Consider the following 23495-nt stretch of genomic DNA (forward strand, 5'->3'; position numbering starts at 1 on the left):
GCATCTGCAGTCATTGTTTTTACCTCAATGATTTAGACGAACGTCAGTAAGGCGTTTGACAAGGTTCCTATGGGAGACTGGTGAACAAGATTAGATCTCCTGGAATAAAGGGAGAACTAGCCATTTGGATACAGAACTGGCTCAAAGGTAGAAGACAGAGGGTGGTGGTAGAGGGTTGCTTTTCAGACTGGAGGTCTGTGACCAGTGGAGTGCCACAAGGATCGGTACTAGGTCCACTATTTCTCATCATTTATATAAGTGATTTATTATACAATGGGATCTTGATCAAATGGGTGAATGGGCCAAGGAGTGGCAGATGGAGTTTAATTTAGATAAATGTGAGGTGCTGCATTTTGGAAAAGCAAATCTTAGCAGGACTTATACAATTAATGGTAAGGTCTTGGGGAGTGTTGCTGAACGAAGAGACCTTGGAGTGCGGGTTCATAGTTCCTTCAAAGTAGAGTCGCAGATAGATAAGATAGTGAAGAAGGCAGTTGGTATGCTTTCATTTCTTGGTCAGAGTATTGAGAACAGGAGTTGGGAGGTCATGTTGCGGCTGTACAGGACGTTGGTTAAGCCACTGTTGGAATATTGAGTGCAATTCTGGTTTCCTTCCTATCGGAAGATGTTGTGAAACTTGAAACATTCAGAAAAGATTTACAAGGATGTTGCCAGGGTTGGAGGATTTGAGCCAAAGGGAGAGGCTGAATAGGCTGGGGCTGTTTTCTCTGGAGTGTCGGAGGCTGAGCAGTGACCTTAGAGAGGTTTATAAAATTGTGAGGGGATGGATAGGATAAATAATGAAAGTCTTTTCCCTGGGTTGGGGGAGTCCAGAACTAGAGGGCATAGGTTTAGAGTGAGAGGAGAAACACATAAAAAGGTCCTAAAGGACAACGTTTTGACACAGAGTGTGGTGCATGTATGGAATGAGCTGCCAGAGGAAGTAGTGGAGGCTGGTACAATTGCAGCATTTAAAAAGCATCTGGATGAGTGTATGAGTAGGAAGGGTTTTGAAGGATATGGGCCAAGTGCTGGCAAATGGGACTAGATTAGGTTGGGATACCTGGTTGGCATGGACGAGTTAGACTGAAGGGTCTGTTTCCGTGCTGTACATCTCTATGACTCTATGACTAGATCTTCTTCTGTTCACTGCTAGGAAATCATCCAATGCTTCCACCAGTCTTATTCCATTTCAATTAGTTTATGGGCACCAAGTACGTTGGCCTTGGAAACTCTCAATGAGAGATTTCTAGAACAAAAAGAGGAAATCTCCAACTTAGACTTCATAGAACAGTGACTCATTGAGCCTTTGAAGTGGTCCAAGAATTCTTGAAAATCTCCAAGGGGTAAAACAGAAAGAAGACAGATATGCCAGGATCAAAACACTACAACTAGGAGACGATGGGCAGAAGCAGGGAGATTTGCTCATTCCATTGAGAGAGATTTTATACTGATTGGGGGGCGGGGGGGGGGGGGTGGTGGAGGAATTCCAAGTAGTATTGGGAAGAGAAAGATTGATGGGGAAGGTTCTGCATATGAATTAGAAATGAAAGACAAGAGAGAGTCAGAACATGTAGTAACTCTGAAGAACTAAATTGCATTTATTTCAATGCAAGGCATCTTATGCGTAAGGCAAGAGAGATGGACAAGACTGACAAGCAGGAGGCTGGAAGAATACAGCAGTCCAGGCAGCATCAAAAGGTGAAAAGTCAACATTTTGGGTGTAACCCTTCTTCAGGAATGGGGGTGGGTGTAAGGGAGCTGCAGCTAAAGTAGGGGGGGAATGGGGGAGGGTTTTGGGTGGGGGGAAAGGGCAGGATGGTGTGGCAGAGATAGATGACCACAGACAGTGGGTTCGACCTGGTTGGTCGATGGGAGGGATGAATCTAGTTGGTAATTGGAAAGAAAGGTAAATCAGAGGAATGAAAGGGAGGGGAAGGGGCTGGACAGGGAGTAGGGGGATGGGAAAGGAGGTTATTTGAAATTGGAGAACTCAATGTGGAGTTTTCCAGGCTGTAGACTGCCCAGGCAGAAGATGAGGTTTAGAGTCATGGAGTCATAGAGTCATAGAGATGTACAGCATGGATACAGACCCTTCGGTCCAACCTGTCCATGCCGACCAGATATAATTTTCGGTCTGATTCGCAGTGACAATGGAGGAGGCCAAGGATGGTCATGTCAGAAAGGGAGTGGGAAGGGGAATTAAAATGGGCGGTGACTGGGAGGTCAGGTCAGCCCCTGCAGACATGGCTGAGATGTTCAGCGAAACATGCCATGAGTTTATGTTTGGTCAATGAAGAGGAGACCACATCGGGAGCACTGGATACAGTAAACTAGGTTGGAGGAGAAAATGAACACTGCAGATGCTGGAGATCAGAATTGAAAAGTGTGGCGCTGGAAAAGCACAGCAGGTCAGGCAGCATCCGAGGAGCAGGAGAGTTGATGTTTCAGGTATAAGCCTTTCATCAGGAAGTTGGGGGAGAAGCAGGCTGAGAGATAAATAGGAGGGTAGGGGTAGGGGTGGGGGAAGGTAGCCGGAAAGGCAATAAGAGGATGCAGATGGGTGGTGATAGTGAGGAGTTGGAAGGGAGGGGAGGGTGGAACGGACAGGTGGGAAGGAAGATGGATAGGTAGGGCGGTTCAACAGGGTGGTGCCACGTGGAGGGTTGGATCTGCAAAGACGGTGGGAGGGGAGATGAGGAGACTGGTGATGTCAGTGTTGATACCGTGTGGTTGAAGGGTCCCAAGGTGGAAGATGAGGTGTTCTTCCTCCAGTCATCGGGTGGGCTGGATTTGACAGTGGAGGAGACCCAGGCCTTACGTGTCCTTGGTGGAGTGGGAGGGGGACTTGAAGTGGTTGGCCACAGAGCAGTGGGGTTGTTTGGTGTGTGTGTCCCAGAGATGTTCCCTGAAACATTCCGCGAGTTGACGTCCTGTATCCCCAGCCTCTCTGCCAGATGTGAAAATAACCTTTGGGGCCTTGGATGGAGATGATGGGGCACGTGTGGACACAGGTTTTACATCTCTTGTGGTGGCAAGGGAAGGTGCCGGGAGTGGAGGGTGTCTTAAATAAATCTAGTCCCATTTGACAGCACTTGGCCCATATCCATCTAAACCCTTCCTATTCATATACCCATCCAGATGCCTTTTTGAAATAAAGATAGAAGTGATACTTCATTGGGGTTGACTACCTGGAAAAGAAATTGCTTTGTCTGTTTATAATAATATCTTTCAAAATTGACTGATATATAGCTTTACAAATGGTCATTTGATAGTGCAGAAATAGAGGGCATAGATTTAAGACGAGGGGAGAAAGATTTAAAAGGAACCTAAGGGGCAACTTTTTTCACACAGAGGGTGGCATGTGTATGGAATGAGCTGCCAGAGGAAATGGTGGAGGCTGGTACAATTACAACATTTAAAAGGGTATATGAATATGGACCGTTTAGAGGGATATGGGCCAAGTGCTGGCAAATGGGACTAGATTAATTTAGGATATCTGGTTGGCATGGAAGATTTGGACCAAAGGGTCTGTTTCTGTGCTGTACATCTCTATGACTGTGAGTGACAAAGAACTCCTAAATTCCACTATTTAAAGAAAAAAGAACAATTTATTTTCCTAATGCTAATAGTGAATACAAAACTAAACTATTAACAAACCGAACGCACATTCCCCTAACTGAATGCAATTCTATTCACATGCAGTTCCAGTAACACAATTATTAAACATTACATTAACTTAATCTCAAGTCCACGCAGTCTCTGTCTTCAATCTTCCATCTGCTGATCAGCCTGGGTCGATTTCTTTCTTTTTACTGCGAATATATTTTACAGGAAAAAGGTACTTTTTGATAGAGACCGTCTTCTAATTTATTTGAAAGCAAGATGTTAGATGGGCAGTTACTCTGCTGTTTGGTGGTAGTTGCTCTGACTGATTTTCAAAATTCCCTGGTTTTATACCCCCAACATTATCCCTCTCATTGGTCCGATATTGTCAAAACAATAAATTCAAGCTCAATTGGGTTTTAGTGTCCTGGACTTAATTTAAATTAATTGGTTAAATCCAAATTGTTGTCAAAACAGCAACCAAAACTCGGGTATCCATTTAACAGCTAATTGTAATATGTATTGATTTTGGAACAGCCTGTTTCCTAACCATTCTGTTCAGGCCGCTGAGCCTGCACTTCAAATTCACTCCAAAATTCAGAAAACATTTTCTATTTTAAAATGAACATAGAGTCTTTTGACTTCGTAACACCTCCCCTCTTAAGAAAAACAATGAACCAGCATGATGGAAAGATGGCTTTTATTTTTCTCTAATTCTTAATACCATTATTATGAAATACATATGTCATTAATCTAAGCTATACCTCTTATATTAAATCTGCACACATATATAACATTGGAATTGATATGGTCTAATCTTATCTGCATCTTTTCTTTAAAATCCAAGAAAATGTATCTGCAATCACATTTTTATGACCTGCAACATGTATGATTTGTAAATAGAAAGTCTGTAACATAAGACTCCAATGAAATGGTCTCATATTTTGGTCTTTAAATCTTTCCAAAAAGGTGAGAGGGTTGTGGTCTCTGACACATTGTTTGTCACATAAACATTAAAATGTTGTAAGGCCAGTACTTAACTCAATAACACTTTTTGATGGTTGAATATTTTCTCAGAGGATAAAAGTAGCCAGTTGACTGTTTAATCCCATCATCATTTTCCGGCATCAATACAGCTCCAACCCCCATATCGCTGGTATCAATTGCAACTTTGAAGGGTTTCAAACAATTTGGTGTAGCTAAAGCTGCTGTGATGGTTGATATGACTTACAAATTCTCAAATGCTTTCCTGAATTGTTCTATCCACCGAAATTTCATGTTCTTCTTTAGTAAATCAGTCAATGGTGCCACCACACTGCTGAAGTTTGGAACAAACTTGCAGTAGAATCCGCTTAGTCCCTCCAGTCCTCCATGCTGATGTCTCTCCCTCGGACAGCTCTTCCCCATGCCTGCGAGGAAGTGGCCTCCTCCATCTCTCACTGCTTCGGACGGCAGTGCCTCCATTGCCTTTAACCTGTTGCCATCTGACCTCAATCACGGCCTGTTGGAGCAATGTCCCACATAGATTAAAAAACAGCAGCTACTAACTCCCAACTCCAGTAAATAACATTATCTTGCCTAGTTGTGAATCTGAAGGGGCACATATTTCTTGCTTGCTGGGAATTTAATTTGACAGTTACACTTAACTCTGGCAAACTTGCCTTTTAATGAGCATACACATAACATGCAGGCAAATGTAAAATGGTTTCCTGCTGCTTATCTTGGAAAATTCGACCGGCCTTCAAATATCCAAGTACTTAATTGGCTCGTTTCATCCCATCATCTGGAAGCCGATTTCTTTTTGTTTCCTGTACAATGAAATACCCCTACCCACTAAGCATTCCACTCCCAGGAGCAATCTAAAATGTCACTCAATGTTTTAGGTTAGATGTTACCTCTTTCTATCTCTACAGATGTTACCAGACTTAGTGAACGTTTCCAGCATTTTATTTTTCAGATTTTCAGCAGTTTTGCAGTCGTTTTTTTTATAGAATCCCTGGATGTGCTGCCCCCATTGAGTCCCTAAATATTTAAATACTTGTTTCCTGTGAACTGATTAGTTGCTTGTTTCTATTTCATAGGTAAGAACAAGGACTGCAGATGCTGGAAACCAGAGTCTAGATTAGAGTGGTGCTGGAAAAGCACAGCAGGTCAGGCAGCATCTGAGGAGCAAGAAAATCAACATTTTGGGCAAAAGCCCTTCATCAGGAATAGAGGCAGGGTGCCTGCAGAGTGGAGAGATAAATGAGAGGGGGGTGGGGGTGGGGAGAAAGTAGCATAGAGTACAATAGGTGAATGGGGGTGGGGATGGAGGTGATAGGTCAGAGAGCAGTGTGGAGGAAGGTAGCAAAGAGTACAATGGGTGAATGGGGGTAGGGATGAAGGTGATAGGTCAGAGAGGAGGGTGGAGTGGATAGGTGGAAAGGAAGATAGGCAGGTAGGACAGGTCATGGGGGCGGTGCTGAGTTGGAAGGTTGGAGCTGGGGTGAGTTGGGGAAGAGGAAATGAGGAAACTGGTGAAATCCATATTGATGCTCTGGGGTTGAAGTGTTCAGAGGCGGAAGATGAGGCGTCTTTCCTCCAGGCGTCGGGTGGTGAGGGAGCTGCGGTGGAGGAGGTCCAGGACCTGCATGGCCTCGGCAGAGTGGGAGGGGGAGTTGAAATGTTGGGCCACAGGGCGGTGGGGTTGATTGGTGCGGGTGTCCCGGAGATGTTCCCTAAAGCGCTCTGCTAGAAGGCGTCCAGTCTCCCCAATGTAGAGGAGACCACATCAGGAGCAACGGATACAATAAATGATATTGTGCAGATGACCGACTTGACACTGACATTTTTCACAAACTCACCGACTCCCACAGCTACCTGGTATACAACCCTTCCCACCCTGCCTCCTGCAAAAGTGCCATCCCAATTGGTGTGGATTTCACCAGTTTCCTCATTTCCTCTTCCCCACCTCACCCCAGCTCTAACCTTCCAGGTCAGCACCGCCCCCATGACCTGTCCTACCTGCATATCTTCCTTTCCACCTATCCACTCCACCCTCCTCTCTGACCTATCACCTTCATCCCTACCCCCATTCACCCATTGTACTCTTTGCTACCTTCCTCCACACTGCTCTCTGACCTATCACCTCCATCCCCACCCCCATTCACCTATTGTACTCTATGCTACTTTCTCCCCACCCCCACCCCCCTCTCATTTATCTCTCCACTCTGCAGGCACCCTGCCTCTATTCCTGATGAAGGGCTTTTGCCCAAAATGTTGATTTTCCTGCTCCTTGGATGCTGCCTGACCTGCTGTGCTTTTCCAGCACCACTCTAATCTAGACTCTGGTTTCCAGCATCTGCAGTCCTTGTTCTTACCTATGAAATAGAAACAAGCTATTTCATCTCCATCGTAACTGAAGGAGGCCATGTTCAAGATGGAGTGGAGGAAGGTAACATTGGATTTGGGTTTGTGTTTGTGTTTTTTTCTTAATTATAACTTTCCAGTTGATGATCCTGGATCCTGGAGGTTAAATTTCCCACCAATCACTTTATTTGTACAACCTTTACTTTCCAATATCTGGGATAATATGACTCTGTGTTGTAACAATTTATTCAGCTTCCTACCATTAACTCTCACGCACATCCATATATTCTGCTTCAATGTTCCGCAAACTAAATAACTTAATATTGTGGTTAGGTCTTAGCCTTCAAGCTAGCATATCTTATCGACAATATGGGAAAATAAATAATACCAGTGAATTAGCCCTTGTGATTTGGAATGAATAAGGAATGAATGAATTGTGTTAGTTTTGTCATATGCTTTATCTGTGTCTTTACCAATCTATGCTAGGTTGGGCTGTCATCCAAATGTTGCCATGCTAATGCGGACTATGTGTTTTAAATGTTTTTGTTCCCATCCTGCAACTGAAGGCCTCAGTTGGCCTCCTCCGTGATACCTACACATGAATATATCTCACGTGTAACTTTGCTTGAGGAGTTTGGACTGTAATAGCAATCCAACTAAGATCCTTGATTATTAATAATAGGAATTTTGATGAATGATTCTTTAAACTTCAGAATGTCTCCTGTACCTACTTACATTTTTATACCAAGAGTCCCACCTATCTCCCTCAGTTAAGATAATCAAAAAGGTGTTGTGGAAAAAACTCTTGAATCTGACATCACATTAAAACATTTTACAGCTTATATGTAAAATTCTTTGTAATAGCTGGATGTCTGGTTTACATCATGTGCTACCTGCATTACTTAAGAAAATAGATTAATTACTTAGGTTAGACGTTTCCGAGGCATTTAAGATCAAATGGTGAGCTATGTAGGGTGAGTGCACTGTTGCCATAAGAGTCCAGCTCCAGATAGCTTGCAATGGGCCTTGATCTACAGATTAATCTGTAGGCTTTTACGTACTGTGAATCATTTGATATCACTCGTCTAAATATAGCTATTGTTACAGACCTTTTGGGGATCCAAAAACCAAAAGACCTAAACGTTCTGAATGACTCTCAAAATGAAGAAATTTATTTAACAACCATTCACTTTGTAAACATTTTAGAGACACAGAGATGGACAGCATTGAAAAAGACCCTTTGGTCCAACTCGTCCATGCCGATCAGATATCCTAACCTCATCTCGTACGATTTGCCAGCATTCTGCCCGTATCCCTTCTTATTCATATATCCATCAAGATGCCTTTTAAATGTTGTAAATGTACCAGCCTCCACCACTTCCTCTGGTAGCTCATTCCATACATGCATCACCCTCTGTGTGAAAAAGTTGTCTCATAGGTCCTTTTTAAAGATTTCCCCTCTCACCCTAAAACTATGCCCTCTAGTTCTGGACTTCCCCACCCCAAGGAAAGGACCTTGCCTATTTACACTATCCATGACTCTAATGATTTTATAAACCTCTATGAGGTCACCCTCAGCCTCTGACACTGCAGGGAAAACAGCTCCAGCCCATTCAGCCTGTCCCTATAGCTCAAATCCTCCAACCCTGGCAACATCCTTGTAAATCTTTTCTGTACCCTTTCAAGTTTCACAACATCCTCCCTACAGGAGGGAAAACCGAATTGCACACACTATTCCAAAAGTGCCCTAACAATGTCATGTACTGCCACAATATGACCTCCCAACTCCTATACTCAATGTTCTGACCAGTAAGGGAAAGCATACCAGATGCTTTCCTGAGGAAAGTACCTTGAAAGTACCTGCGACTGTACTTTTAAGGTGCTATGAATCTGTAGTCCAAGGTCTCTTTGTTCAGCAACACTCCTGGGGACCTTACTATTAAGTGTATAAGTCCTGCCCTGATTTGCTTTCCCAAAATGCAGTAGCTCACATTTATCTAAATTAAACTCCATCTGCCACTCCTCAGCCCATTGGCTAATCTGATCAAGATCCCATTGTACTCTGAGGTAACCTTCTTCGCTGTCCACTACACCTCTAATTTTGGTGTCATCTGCAAACTTACTAACTATACCCCCATGTTCACATCCAAATCATTTATATAAATGATGAAAAGCAGTGGACCCAGCACCAATCCTTGTAGCATGCCACTGGTCATAAGCCTCCAGTTGAAAAGCAACCCTTCACCACCACTTTCTGTCTTCTATCTTCAAGCCAGGTCTGGACACAAATGGTCAATTCTTGCTGTATTCCATGAGATCTGACCTTACTAACCAGTTTACCAAAAGTCCATATAGATCACGTCCACAACTCTGCCCTCATCAATCCTCTTTGTTACTTCTTCAAAATACTCAAGCAAGTTCGCGAGACATGATTTCCCACGCACAAAGCCATGGTTACTATCCCTAGTCAGTCCTTGCCATTCCAAATGTATGTAAATTCTGTCCCTCAGGATTCTGTCTAACAATTTGCCCAGCACTAACATCAGGCTCACTGGTTTATAGTTCCATGGCTTGCCCTTAGCACCTTTCTTAAACAATGGCACCATGTTAGCCAACCTCCAGTCTTCTGGCACCTTACCTATGACTATCGACGATATAAATATCTCAGCAAGGGCTCCAGCAATCACTTTCCCGGCTTTCCCCAGAGTTCTAGGGTACATCTGATCAGGTCCTGAGGATTTATTAACTTTCATGTATTTTAAGACTACCAGCACTTCCTCCTCTGTAATATAGGCATTTTTGAAGATGTTACCATCTATTTCCCTACCTTCTATATCTTCCATGTCCATCTCCATAATAAATACTGATGCAAAACACTCATTTAGTATCTCCCCCTTGATGATGTTTAAGGGATCCTATTCTCTCCCTAGTTAACCTTTAGTCCTTAATATATTTATAAAACCCCTTTGGATTCTCCTTAACCCTATTTGCCAAAGTTATCTCTTGTCCCCTTTTTGCCCTCCTGATTTTCCTACTACCTTTATACTCTTCTAAGGATTCACTCAATCTCTGCTGTCTATGCTTCTCTGACATATGCTTCCTTCGTTTTCTTAACCAAAACCTCAATTTCTCAAGTCATCTAGCATTCCCTACAGATACCAGCCTTGCCTTTCACCCTAACAGGAATATACTGTCTCTGGACACTCGTTATCTCATTTCTGAAGGCTTCCCATTTTCCAGCCATCCCTTTACCTGCAAATATTTGCCTCCAATCAGCTTTTGAAAGGTCTTGCCTAATACTGTCAAAATTGGTCTTCCTCCAGCTTAGAACTTTAACTTTTAGATCCAGTCTATCCTGTTACATCACTATTTTAAAACTAATAGAATTATGGGCACTGGCCTCAAAGTTATTCTCACTGACACCTCAGTCACCTGCCCTGCCTTATTTCCCAAGAGTAGGTCAGGTTTGACAGCTTTTCTAGTAGGTACATCCACATACTGAATTAGAAAATTTTCCTTTAACATGAATCAGAATCAATTTAAATTAAATATAAATTATCAGGCAAAACACAGTCAGTATGAGGAATAAGTTACACCAGGAAAAGCAGATGCAAGAGAGCATATTTAATGAATGTTATAGGCCATCTGAATGCCTCCTCTCTCTAGTTCTTTTTGCTCCTTGTATTTATCTGCCACATTGATTCTATATTGTATTACTCTTCGTATTATTTCCAATTCAAGACTTGTCAGATCACAGCAATCAGTGTTTCCTATTATTCAAAAATTATAATTGATTCCAGTTACAAATGGTGCAATTTTTAAAAAAAGGAGATTCCCTAAAATTAAATAATCACTAATTGTCCGTATCATTACTGCTTCCAGGCCAAAGTCCATCATACTGAATGATTCTTTTTGTTCTTACCTACTGAAACAGGATGAGTAGATTTTCAAAAGTCAAAACTAGGATACCTAGGGAGGTGGGACTCTTTTATTTACATGGTGGGTGATGAACGGCAGGCCTAAGAGGATGGGGCAGTTGGAGGTTGTGTGATGACAACTCCCAACATATGTTCAGAGTTGGCAAAGTTATTTTGTAGGTTGTCTGAAAGATGCTAGAAGCAGTGGAGTCCTAGCTGTCAAAGAAATTGTAACTTAGATATTTGTCTCATCGATAGTCACAGGTGAGGTGCTGGAAGACTGGAGGTTAGCTAATGTGATACCACTATTTAAGAAAGGTGATGAGGAAAAGTAAGGGAACTATAGACCGGTTAGCCTGGACGTTGTTGCTGGTCAAGTTGTTGGAGGGAATCCTGAGGGACAGGATTTATATGTATTTGGAAAGGCAAGGACTGATGGGGGACAGTCAGCATGGCTTTGTGCATGGAAAATCATGTCTCACAAACTTGATTGACGAGTTAAGAATCACACAACACCAGGTTGTAGTCCAACAGGTTTAATTGGAAGCACACTAGCTTTCGGAGTGAGGCTCCTTCATCAGGTGGTAGTTCACCTGATAAAGGAGCATCGCTCCAAAAGCTAGTGCTTCCAATTAAACCTGTTGGAATATAACCTGGTGTTGTGTGATTTTTAACTTTGTACACCCCAGTCCAACACCGGCATCGCCAAATCTTGATTGATGAGGGCAGAGTTGTAGACGTAATTTATATAGACTTCAGTAAGGCAAGATTCCCCATGGGAGACTGGTTAGCAAAGTTATATCTCATCGAATTACAATTACAATTGCAACATTTAAGAGGCATCTGGATGGGTATATGAATAGGAAGGGTTTGGAGGAATATGGGCTGGGTGCTGGCAGGTGGGACTAGATTGGGTTGGGACATCTGGTCGACGTGGACATGTTGGACCAAAGGGTCTGTTTCCATGCTGTACACCTCTGTGACTCTATGAATACAGGGAGACCTAGCTATTTGGATACAGAACTGACTCGAAGATAGAAGACAGAAGGTGGTGGTGGAGGGTTGCTTTTCAGACTGGAGGCCTGTAACCACTACTTTTCGTCCTTTATATAAACAATTTGCATGTGAAAACAGGAAGTATAGTTAGTAAGTTTGCAGATTACACCAAAATTGGAGGAGTACTGGACAGCGAAGAAGGTTACCTCAGAGTACAACAGGATCTTGATCAGTTTGGCCAATGGGCTGAGGAGTGGCAGATGGAGTTTAATTTAGATAAATGTGAGGTGCTGCATTTTGGAAAAGCAAATCACAGCCAGACATATACATATAATGATAAGGTCTTAGGGAGCGTTGCTGAACAAAGAGACCTTGGAGCACAGGTTTATAGCTCCTTGAAAGTGGAGTCGCAGGTAGATAGGATAGTGAAGAAGGCATTTGGTATGCTTTTCTTTATTGGTCAGAGTATTGAGTACAGGAGTTGGGAGGTCATGTTGAGGCAGTTGTTATGGACTAAGCTAGATCACTCCAAGCATTCTTAAGCAGGCAGCTTAGACCATAACTTTGCAATTTGTTTCGGTAAGTGGACTGTGAAAATTACCCAGAGTAAGTTAGCTAGGTTGACTACTAAATTTTAAAACAGACAAAACTTTATTCACAAAATTAGACAATGAAACACAAAGAACAGAATAAAGAACCCCTACAGAACTCAACCTATCTAACTAGACTTAATTATGCTGTTCCAAATATACACAACAATCCCAATGAGCAAACTCCCTTCAAAAACTAGTATAAATGGAACACATGCTTAGAGGTTGAAGTTGAAGGGCAGAAAGACAGAGAGAGAGAGAGTGTCCACATAGCTCATTGTTGAACTTCCAACCAGTTTAAGACTGAACTAAAACTGCTCAGCTAGAGAGCTGACTACTCCCCTTTCATTATGCAGGTCACTTCTAAAACATGACCACTTTGGCCTGAAGTCTCATCTGTTTACATATAAACAAAAGGCCTCTCAAAATCCTTTTCATCTCTGTACCAAACCAGACTGATCAGAGCCCGGCTCGGTTTATTGTCTCTCTGGAAAAAATCAAGGATGGAGTATCCTTGAGCCAAGGAACAGCTTTTAGAAAACAAGGGACTAGCTTTGTGACACACTGATTAGGCCACTTTTGGAATATTGCATGCAATTCTGGTCTCCTTCCTATCGGAAGGATGTTGTGAAACTTGAAAAGGTTCAGAAAAGCTTTATGAGGATGTTGTCAGGTTTGGAGGATTTGTGCTATAGGGAGAGGCTGAATAGGCTGGGGCTATTTTCCCTGAAACATCAGAGGCTGAGGGGTAACCTTACAGAGGTTTATAAAATCATAAGAGGCATGGATAGGATAAATAGATGAAGTCTTTTCCCTGGGGTGGGGGAGTCTAGAACTAGAGGGCATAGGTTTAGAGTGAGAGGGGAAAGATATAAAAGGGACCCAAGGAGCAACGTTTCCACACAGAGGGTGGTGCTTGTATGGAATGGGCTGCCAGAGGAAGTAGTGGAGGCTGGTACAATTGCATTATTTAAAAGGCATCTCAATGGGTATATGAATAGGAATGGTTTAGAGGGATGTGGGCCAGATTAGGTTAGAATATCTGGTTGGCATTGGATGAGTTGGATTGAAGGGTCTGTTTCTGTGCTGTATGTCTCTATGACTCTATGACAATGACTCCACTCCTTTGGAAAAGCCAAGGGGTCAAGGGCAGGATTGTGATTCGATGGTGGTGATAGGAAGGACAATATTTCATTCAAATTTTCTGCACTTATTTCCATTATCATGACAACTTCCATCTCGAAGGACAAGGGCAGCAGATACAAAGGAATATCTCTTGCTGCAAGTTCCCCTCCAAGCCACTCACCATGTTGACTTGGAAATATGTTATCATTCCTTCATTGTCACTGGGTCCAAATCCTGGAATTCCCTCCCTAAGAGCATTATGGATCTACCTACAGTGCATGAACTGCAGCGGTTCATGAAGGTAGCTCACTACCACCTTCTCAAAGGCAACTTGGCATGGGGAATAAACACTGGCCAGCGTGTGACACAACATCCCATGAACAAATAAGAAATAATTGATCAGAATGCTTGATTGTACAACTTCCTTCAACTCTGGGTCCTTCTTCACCAAGGAAGTTGATTTTTCAGTAAACGAACCTTCGAATTAGAAAACTACCCAATCACATTTCTGCTCAAAACTGGCAACTGTCAAGCTGCAGACCCTCATTAACCTTGTCCTTTTACAATTTCACTTGCTCAGAGACTCTTAAAGTGTTAGCAATCAAATTTTATATCATTAGAATTAAACAAAATAATTTTTTCTGGTGTATTATTTCAATTCATTGAGTCTTGTTAAGAAATGTATCATCACTGAGACTTGCTCTGTATGCTAACTTGTTAGCTCAGTTGGCTGGATGGCTGATTTGTGATGCAGAGTGACGCACTAACTGAGGTTACCATAAAGGACTCTCTTCAACCTTTTCCCTCAACAAAGTTGTAGTGATCCTCAGGTTCAACCATCACCAAACCACCAGTCATATCTTTCTAATGAGAAAGAAGCCTGAATGGGTCAGGTGGACGATGGCAACTCTACTTTTATTGACAGGGAATTAAACAGAAAGTGCTGGAGAGACTCAGCAAGTCTGGCAAATCTATATTAATATTTCGTGTCTGTATGACTTCTTCAGATTTCAGAATTGTTGGTATTGTGCTTTTATCTTATTAGGTAAATCTGGCATGTCTTGAGATTGGGAGATCAGGTGTAATTTTGAATCTAATTTCAGGAACGTACCAACACAGGAAATGTAAGGCCTATATTTGCATCATCACCATCTGCTGAATTCGTAATTATGTGCAGCTTCACAAGGACTGGTGACATTTGCAATCGTAGAATCATACAGCACAATGGAGACTATATGGTCCGTCATATTTGTACCATCAGTCTGAAAGAGCTATTAAATTAGTCCCACTTTCAATACTTTCCCAATGGTCCCATATTTCTTTTCAAGTATGTATCCAAATCTCTTTTGAAAGTTATTATTACATCAGCTTCCATGACACTTTCAAGCCATGTCTTGCAGTTCAAAATTATTTGCTCTGTAAAACAAATTTATCCCTATCTTCCTCTTGTTATTTTGTGCATAATTTTAAACTTATATCCTCTGGTTTCCAACCCATTTTCCAAACAGTTGCACGTCCATTACTCAATCAAAACCCTTAATAAATTTGAAAAACTTGTTTTACAGATTCAATAGGCCATGGCATGTCTTCTGTATTGTATGATGCTATGATTCTAATACTCTTAAATCTCTCCACTCTAAGAATAATACTTTCAGTATCTTTAATCATTCTACATAATTGAAGTAAATTAGCTCTAGTACTACTTCAGTAAGTCTCCTCATCACTCTTTCTAAGGTTCTGGCATTTCTTCAAAAGTGTGGTGCTCTTAATTGGAAAACACAATCCAGTTGTGGCCAACCACTGGCTTACAAAGATTTAGCCTAAGGTCTGTGCTTTATGGATGGATTTTAATGCCCTCGCTTGTGGTGAGTTTGTAGTTGGGAGGCATTCAGTCATGCATCTTTCTGCCTCCATTCTGATGGATAGTTTTTGATATTCTAACCCCTTCATCAGTTAGATCATCGAGTTTGTGTTGGAGTCTGATCCCACTGCTTCTAATGTTAACTCAGTAGCAGGCAGGATGCACATCATGTAGGCAGCATGCCAGGTGCTTACTGTTCTCCCCAGTACAGCACCTCATTCAGAGGTTCTGATTGAGGGACCAACTATTGGGGAAGGGATTTACTCAGAGACACCCCTGTCTGCCTTAGCTGTTGCACTGCACAAAACCTTTTCCACCATCATCCATTCACCCATGACTTGGGATCCAACGATGATACTAGATCTTGAGTGAGTGTCATGCAAAAGCAGACACTACTTCCTTGGTGGTGATACACTGTTCAATACACTGCTGGCATTTGATTGGTTGGCAGCCCTTTATGGGCATGACCTTAACTCGCCCAGTGTGATCCTAAATGAGGTGGTGCTGGGCTCTCGCCCACTTTCCAACTAAAGGACAAGAACCCTGTTGACTCCATGACATATTTCCTGAGGCCTCTATTATAAAGCACAGGCTCCAATAAGCTTTTAAACAGACCTTTTGAATTTTAAACAGACCTTCAAAGATTTGGAATTTAAAATTGTGATATTTAATTTATATTCTCCCTTTTTATTCTTCCTTCTAGAGTGCATAACTTGACACTTCCATTCTTGACTTTGTAACTGCCATATGTCAGCTGATTTCATCAGTTTGTCAATACCTTCCTGTAGTCTGTTACCATCCGCATCACAGGATACTACACTTACAAATTTTGAGTCACCTGCAATCTTTGAAACTGCATTCTGCAAGCTGTAAGCCAGAACATTAATATATATAAAAGATACAGTAATCCCAACTTTGTATCCTTATTATATGCAACTCTTAACCATGACTCTGTGCTTTATGTCTCTTCACCTCTTTTGTATATGTAGACTCATATAGTCACAGAGTCGTACAGCACAGAAACAGCCCTTTTGGTCCAACCAGTCCATGCCAAACATAATCCAAACTAAACTAGTCCCAACTGCCTACTCCTGGCTCATATCCTCCAACTCTTTCCTATTCATGGACCAATCCAAATGTGTTTTAGATGTTGTATTATACCCACATCCCCCACTCCCTCAGGAGGTTCATTCCACATGTAAACCATCCTCCGTGTAAAAGAATTGCCCTCATGTATTTTTTTAAATCTCTCTGCTCTCACTTTAAAAATCAACCCTGAATCTTGAAATCCCCCATCCTAGGGAAAAGACAACTACCATTAACCCTATCTATACCCCTCATGATTTTATAAACTTCTATCAGGTCGCCTCTCAACCTCCTATGCTCCAGTGAAAAAGTCCCAGCCTATCCAGCCTTTCTTTATTACTCAAACCATCCATACCCAGCAACATCCTGGTAAATCTCTTCTGAACCTCTCCAGCTTGATAATATCCTTCCTATAACTGGGAGGTCAGAACTGCATACAGTATTCCAAAAGAGTCCTCGCCAATGTCCTGTATAACCTCAACATGACTTCCCAACTCCTATACTCAAAGGACATAACAATGAAGGCAAGTATGCAAATGCCTTTTTAAACATCCTGTCTATATGCAACACAAACTTGCACCCCCATGTCCCTCAACATTACCCAAAGCCCTACCTTTAATTGTATAAGCTGTACCCTTGTTTGTTGTACCAAAATGCAAATACCTCGCATTTATCCAGATCAAACTCCATCTGCCATTTTTCAGCCCATTTACCCATTTGATCAAGATCCCTTTGTAATCTTAGTAAACCTTCTTCACTGTCTACTATGCCACCAATTTTGTTGTCATCCACAAACTTACAAATCAAACTTATATTCTTATCCAAATACTTTATATCAATGACAAACAAAAGATGACCCAGAACAAATCCCTGTGGAACATCATTAGTTACAGGCCTCCAGTTTGAAAAGCAACCCTCCACCACCACTCCTGCCATTAAGCCAATTATGTATCCAATTGGAAAGCTCACTCTAAATTCCACGTGATCTACCTTTACTAATTAGTCTACCATGCGGAACTTTGTCAAAGGCTTTATAAAAATCCAAATAAACAATGTCTGCTGCACTGCCTTCATCAATCTTTTTGGTAACTTCCTCAAAAAGCTCAGTCATGTTACCACTGTTCCTTTAATCCAATTGCTTTTAATTCTAACAAGATACACAAGTGAATTTTATGCTTCCTGGAAGGAGGTAGATGTTGAGGGTCTGACTCAGAAAAGCACAATTCACCAACTCCTGCCTCTGCTTTTAAAAATGTCAGTTAAAGCCAAATGATAGCCACCCAAAAGAAGCCAGGCAGATGGAGGGCTGGATACTCAATTAGGGTTGAAAAGCAGGCTTTGAGGGACAGACGATATAGGCCATGAACCAGGAGTCAGTCATGGTCACATGTTTAAAGGCAGCCCGGAACAGGTTTGTGGCAGCTGAAGCAGAACTGGTGCTTTGGAAGCTGAAAAATTGCAGATTGAAAACTTTGAATTCCTTTGACTTGCAAGAGGCTGGAAAGAGCTTGTTTTTAAATGTTGATAACCAATGTGGTAATGGCGAATTATTCAGATTCCTTGACAGGGAAGAAAGATTGTTTTGCACACAACTCCCATTCCCCCCATGAATCGCATGTTTAGGGAAAGATACAAATAGAACACAGATAACAGAGAAAAGAGGTACCACTTGCTGAGGGGCCCAGATCAAGGACCATGGATTAGTGATGGCTCCCTGAAAACCATTATCCAAGCTGTGGATAGGCAGAAGATCCTCATCCCTGCAGATGTTAAAAGAAGGCCTCCTAACTATACAAAGGTACCTGGACTGAGGTTGCAGAGGATTACAGCAGCCATGGGGTTCTCCAGAGAATTTGTTTGCCATGCCATGAGAGGCTGTGTGTCCTCTTTTAACCTGCCAGTATGTGTGTCTTGGCGATGTATCTATTTGGAAGGGTGTGAGGATATAACATGTCTCAAGTATGAGATTATTTAGTGCCTGGGCTACAACAAGAAGGCAGAATGACACTGACATGCCACTCTACATGGCAATGGAGATTTTGGCTGTGGGTATAGGATGTGAGGAATTGGTTCTGAGCAAGGTGTGTGGTGCCAACCAGGGAATGTGGCAGGTAAGTAGTTTGATGAGTATGGACTTTGGACCTTGCAGATTTTGGGAAGAAATGTAGGTTGCAAAGTTGAAGGGACTGATATTTAGCTCCTGGCTACTATCTCCCAATGATGTCAGTGTGTTTTTTTAGGAACTGTGTCTTCTGAAGGATAGTTTCCTTCATACACCTTGTTTGTTCCCTCCACTGCTAAAAATTTGACAATTAAACGTGGCCTCCAGCCCTGAGGGACACATATTAATCCTGAGGAGGAGGAGGAGGAAACCTCAGGGTGTGTTCCACCATACTCTTGCTCAACATCTAACAACAGTGCACATGCACCTTAGTGGGTATTCGCAACTTAGTTGTAAGGACCTATACACTGGGAATTGCAAGAGCTACTGTCTGAAAGAGTGCAAAGAGTGAAAGAGAGAAAATTACTACATAATCCTCTGGCAGTTGGAAGAGTGCTGGAGGCAACCGAAATTCTGAGCCCAAGACTAATGATGAGCTTCAGGTGCTGGATGTCTAGTCTGAGGTTTGTAGTGATATGACAGAGCATTTAGAGAGGTTTTGCATGCTGTTACGGACAGTGGAGGAGTCCATCTAAGCCATCAGCTACATTTCAGAATACATGATTTCTCCATTGAGAGACTGGTGACTGACATGGAGGGCCAGGCTCATCTCATTGATGGGACATTGGGTATGTGTTCTACAAACCATTGAGTTCCAACTGTTGAGACAAAAGTGGCCAAAGAACCTATTCTGAACAAGGTCCTGGTTTCTCTCAGAAAAGTGTTGAGTACAAATGGAGCTTACTGCAGTGGATGAGCAGCTGATCAAGGATCGCCTCTCGGTGGCTTCTGATGAGGCTTTTCCTTCATCGTTCTGCCATTGATACCAATGACTCAGAGTGCCACAGCAATAGAGGAACCTTCTTACTGTGCTGGAGACTCATAACATGCCTAGAGCCTCACAGCTTCATGCAAACAGATAATCTCCACCAAAGCCATCCCAAATAAAAGGACCCAGGTCAGCAACCTGTCTCCAGTAAAGTTCAAGGCAAGGTAGACAGAAGACTTAGCTGGAGCCCCTGTTCTCTCCTGTGAACTAAATGAAAGTGTCTGGAAAGTGATCACCCAATCTTTGTTTGGTATGCTCAAAGTGGAGAAGACCATATCATGCTTTTTGTTTGTAAGGTCCTTCAGGCCTGAAGTGAACTAGTGTGTATGAGGACATCCATCTTACTGATCTACCTAGAAGAATTCTATTGGGTAAACATGAAGTTAATGAAATTACTGTAACTACTTACAAATTATATGAATATGATCTAATATACCACAGAGGTGTCAGGAGCACATCAGCCCAGGATGTTTCCCACAAGCTCCTTATTTACTGCAGTCATGTACCCATGACATCATCACAGGGTGTGGAGGAGCCAGTGTTGGACTGGGGTGGACAAAGTTAAAAATCACACAACACCAGGTTATAGTCCAACAGGTTTAATTGGAAGCACTAGCTTTTGGAGCGCTGCTCCTTCATCAGATAGCTTCATCATTCAGCTACCTGATGAAGGAGCAGCACTCCAAAGCTAGTACTTCCAAATAAACTTGCTGGATTGTAACCTGGTGTTGTATGATTTTTAGCATCATCACAGAGAGTTGTGTTTTCTGCACTAGTATTAATCCTTTCTAATCCATATACAACAATGAATGCAAAGTACCAAATTCAATGAAGTATGACCAACTCAATGTTTAAGCTGGAAAGAGTGCTTGATGCCCCAGACAATGAAAAGAACGGTTGTATCAGAAAAGATTTACATCTCCTCAATTTGCTAGGATGGGTGCCTCTGGAAGGAGAGGGAGTATTGAGGTGTTTGAAGAGTGGATAGAATACAGGCAGAGAAGATGTGTTTGATGGTGTGATGGTGATATCATACCGGAGACAGCGAAATTACAAAGATTTGGAGGCTGTTGCAGCAGATAGTGAAGACAAAAGGAACTTTATTGTGGTTCTGGGAGAGCAGTGAGAACACGAGTGTGGAAGTAAGATAGATACAGCCAGGAACCCTGGCAAGCATGCTGGAGCAAAATCTTCTTTGAGGGTAAAGGGAGGCACATCAAAAGTCTTCAGCCTGCACAATAAATGAGTTTGAAAAATCTGTTTAGCATTGCAACAACATTTGTTACTGCCTGGATTAAATTAAAACAATGACATTTTAAAAATCTTGGTACATTCAGACTTACAACCACAAGTAACACATTAAAATTGATGATGTGAATGGGATAAATTTATAAGTCCTCTTTGGCACTTTTCAAACCTGTAACCTCTACCACCTAGAAGAAAAACAACAGCAGGCAGGTGGGAACTTCATCACCTGTGACTTCTCCTCCAAGTCACACATTATTCTGAATTACAATATATTGTCAATCCTTCATTATCCTTGGGTGAATATGTGGAACACCCTATCTAACAGTATAGCGGTTACATCTACAAAATACAAATTGCAGTAGACATGGTTCACCATCAACGTCTCTATGAAGGCAGTTAAATGATAAATATTTGGTCTTGCCAGCAATGCACAATGCCAAGATTTAACGTGTAAACAGGTCTTTGTGTCCAACTAGTCCATGTTGGCATTTACCCAATGGGAGCAAATAATTAGAATCCATTATCATCTCATATGACTTCAACCTTTCATCTACCTAGCCAATTTAATCTTGAGTGTTTACATAGATTCTACCTGGATCATTAACCGTGCCGTGCATATCACAACCTCATAAACTTCTGCTCTGCTGTAAACACTTCAAATTTGATGCTCATTTGTGACTCCTCTACGATAAGAAAGACTGCCTCTACCCTGTCCCATCTTTTCATAATTACATACTTTTTATGACCCAATTATTCATTGAGTTTTCTTTGTACTTGCACTTCCTCACATCAGGTAACACCCAGCAAACCTCTGAAGTTTTAATATCTGTCTAAATAATGCAGAGCTCAATAATGTGCCCTGGACAATTACCTGAGATCTTATCATCATTCTCAATAGATGCATAATTTTCTCTGGACTTTTGTGTTCTATACTTCTTGAGTCAAAATCCAAAATGCCAGTAATTTATTTAGCTTTATTGTCAGGTAAAACTGTACCTCTGAGATTCCTCTATCTCATATACCAAGCCTACTTCTACACAAAAAGTTACAACAGCTATTATTTCTTTTATCAAACTGTACCACCTCACACTCTCACATTGATGATATTAGTTAATTATTTCAATCTTATCACATTTGCATCTTCTTTTGCTCTTCTTTAACTGGAACTGACCTCTGGTTCATGGCCTAATCTGCTCCTGTCAGAAATCCCACTCTGGCTGCCTGATTGACTTCAAAGTTCCATTTCACACCGCAGTGGCTGGTCAATGGGAAAGATTAATCATCATTCCCATTGACCAGCCACTAACTGGCCAGTTGATGCTTGATTCAACATGCTGAAATTGCAGGAGTGTAGGTGAGCAGACCTCTCACTTCCTATTCCATCTTCCTTACATTCCCCAGAAATTGTAAAATCCAACACATTGAAAAAATTAGGGCGGTAAATATAACAAATGCATGGATAAAAGTTTAAGCAGCAACAAGCTGACAAACAGGTGACCTGCAGAGGTGGAAGTGAACAGGATATGGGGTCAACAACCCTGCTCAGTGTCAAACAAGGTTGACAGTATTGCAAACTATCTGGGTTAGCCATAGAACTTGACAAAGGAATGAAATCAGTGGATTGGAAAACAAAGATTGTTTTGGGGACCAAAGTCAACGTGTATTTGGCAGATATTCCTATCATTCAACTGGATATCAGACAAATAGCTCGACAAATCATAAGATATGGAGCTGCTTGTTACCAGGGAACATGGACAATGACGAATCAGTTGTGGAAGTGTGGCAAAAATGGAAAAAAGAGATTCTCAGCATCATAAGAAAGAAGACCAATTGTCCACCCAAAATTCTAATGACTATGAGAATCATATGTTAACATCTCATTATTATCTAATCATATAGAAATTGTTATTTTCCCAAGATAACAGAGAAAAAGTAGACACCGACGACATGAAAGTCTGAGAGGGTACCTGGTGCCTGCAACTCACTGACATTTTCTCTGGGATTCCATCTTGGCTAGCATTCCTCAACACTTCAGGACACACTCCATGAGCACCGACCCCTAGTGACCAACCCCTTGCCCCTGGTCCACAGAGGCTGGCATCAGACAAGCAATACCTCATCATGGCATAGGTTGATCTCACAGTTCACCACTTTAATATAGCAAGTTGAAGTTCACTGATACCTTATAATGCAATGTTGCTTCCAGCAAGCTTTGTAGCAGGAATGGGCAGCCAACTCATGTATTAGAACATTGTGCACTGGAGGGCTCTTAGGTTGCTTTATTAGAATTCACTCACATTGCGCATATTTGGACGTTCACAAATCTCTGCCTTGCCTTGTCTTGCCAGACAGATAGCAATCAAGTTGTCATTTGGGCAGCAAACAATGTGGAGGGAGTCAGATGGGGTGTCGGTTTGTCAGTCATGAAAGATGGTGAAGGCGTCTTGAGTGAGTCAGTAGGCAGCATGGAAGGCAGGAACAGTTAGTAGTCTGGGGGGATTGGGTGCCTGAATTCGTTTAGAGTCATAGAGATGTACAACATAGAAACAGATCTTTTGGTCCAACCCATCCATGCCGACCAGATATCCCAACCCAATCTAGTCCCACCTGCCAGCACCCGGCCCAAATCCCTCCAAACCCTTCCTATTCATATACCCACCCATCCAAATGCCTCTTAAATGTTGCAATTGTACCAGCCTCCATCACATTCTCTGGCAGCTCATTCCAT

This window comes from Chiloscyllium punctatum, chromosome 41, assembly GCF_047496795.1.
Source record: "Chiloscyllium punctatum isolate Juve2018m chromosome 41, sChiPun1.3, whole genome shotgun sequence".
In the NCBI taxonomy this organism is placed as follows: domain Eukaryota; kingdom Metazoa; phylum Chordata; class Chondrichthyes; order Orectolobiformes; family Hemiscylliidae; genus Chiloscyllium; species Chiloscyllium punctatum.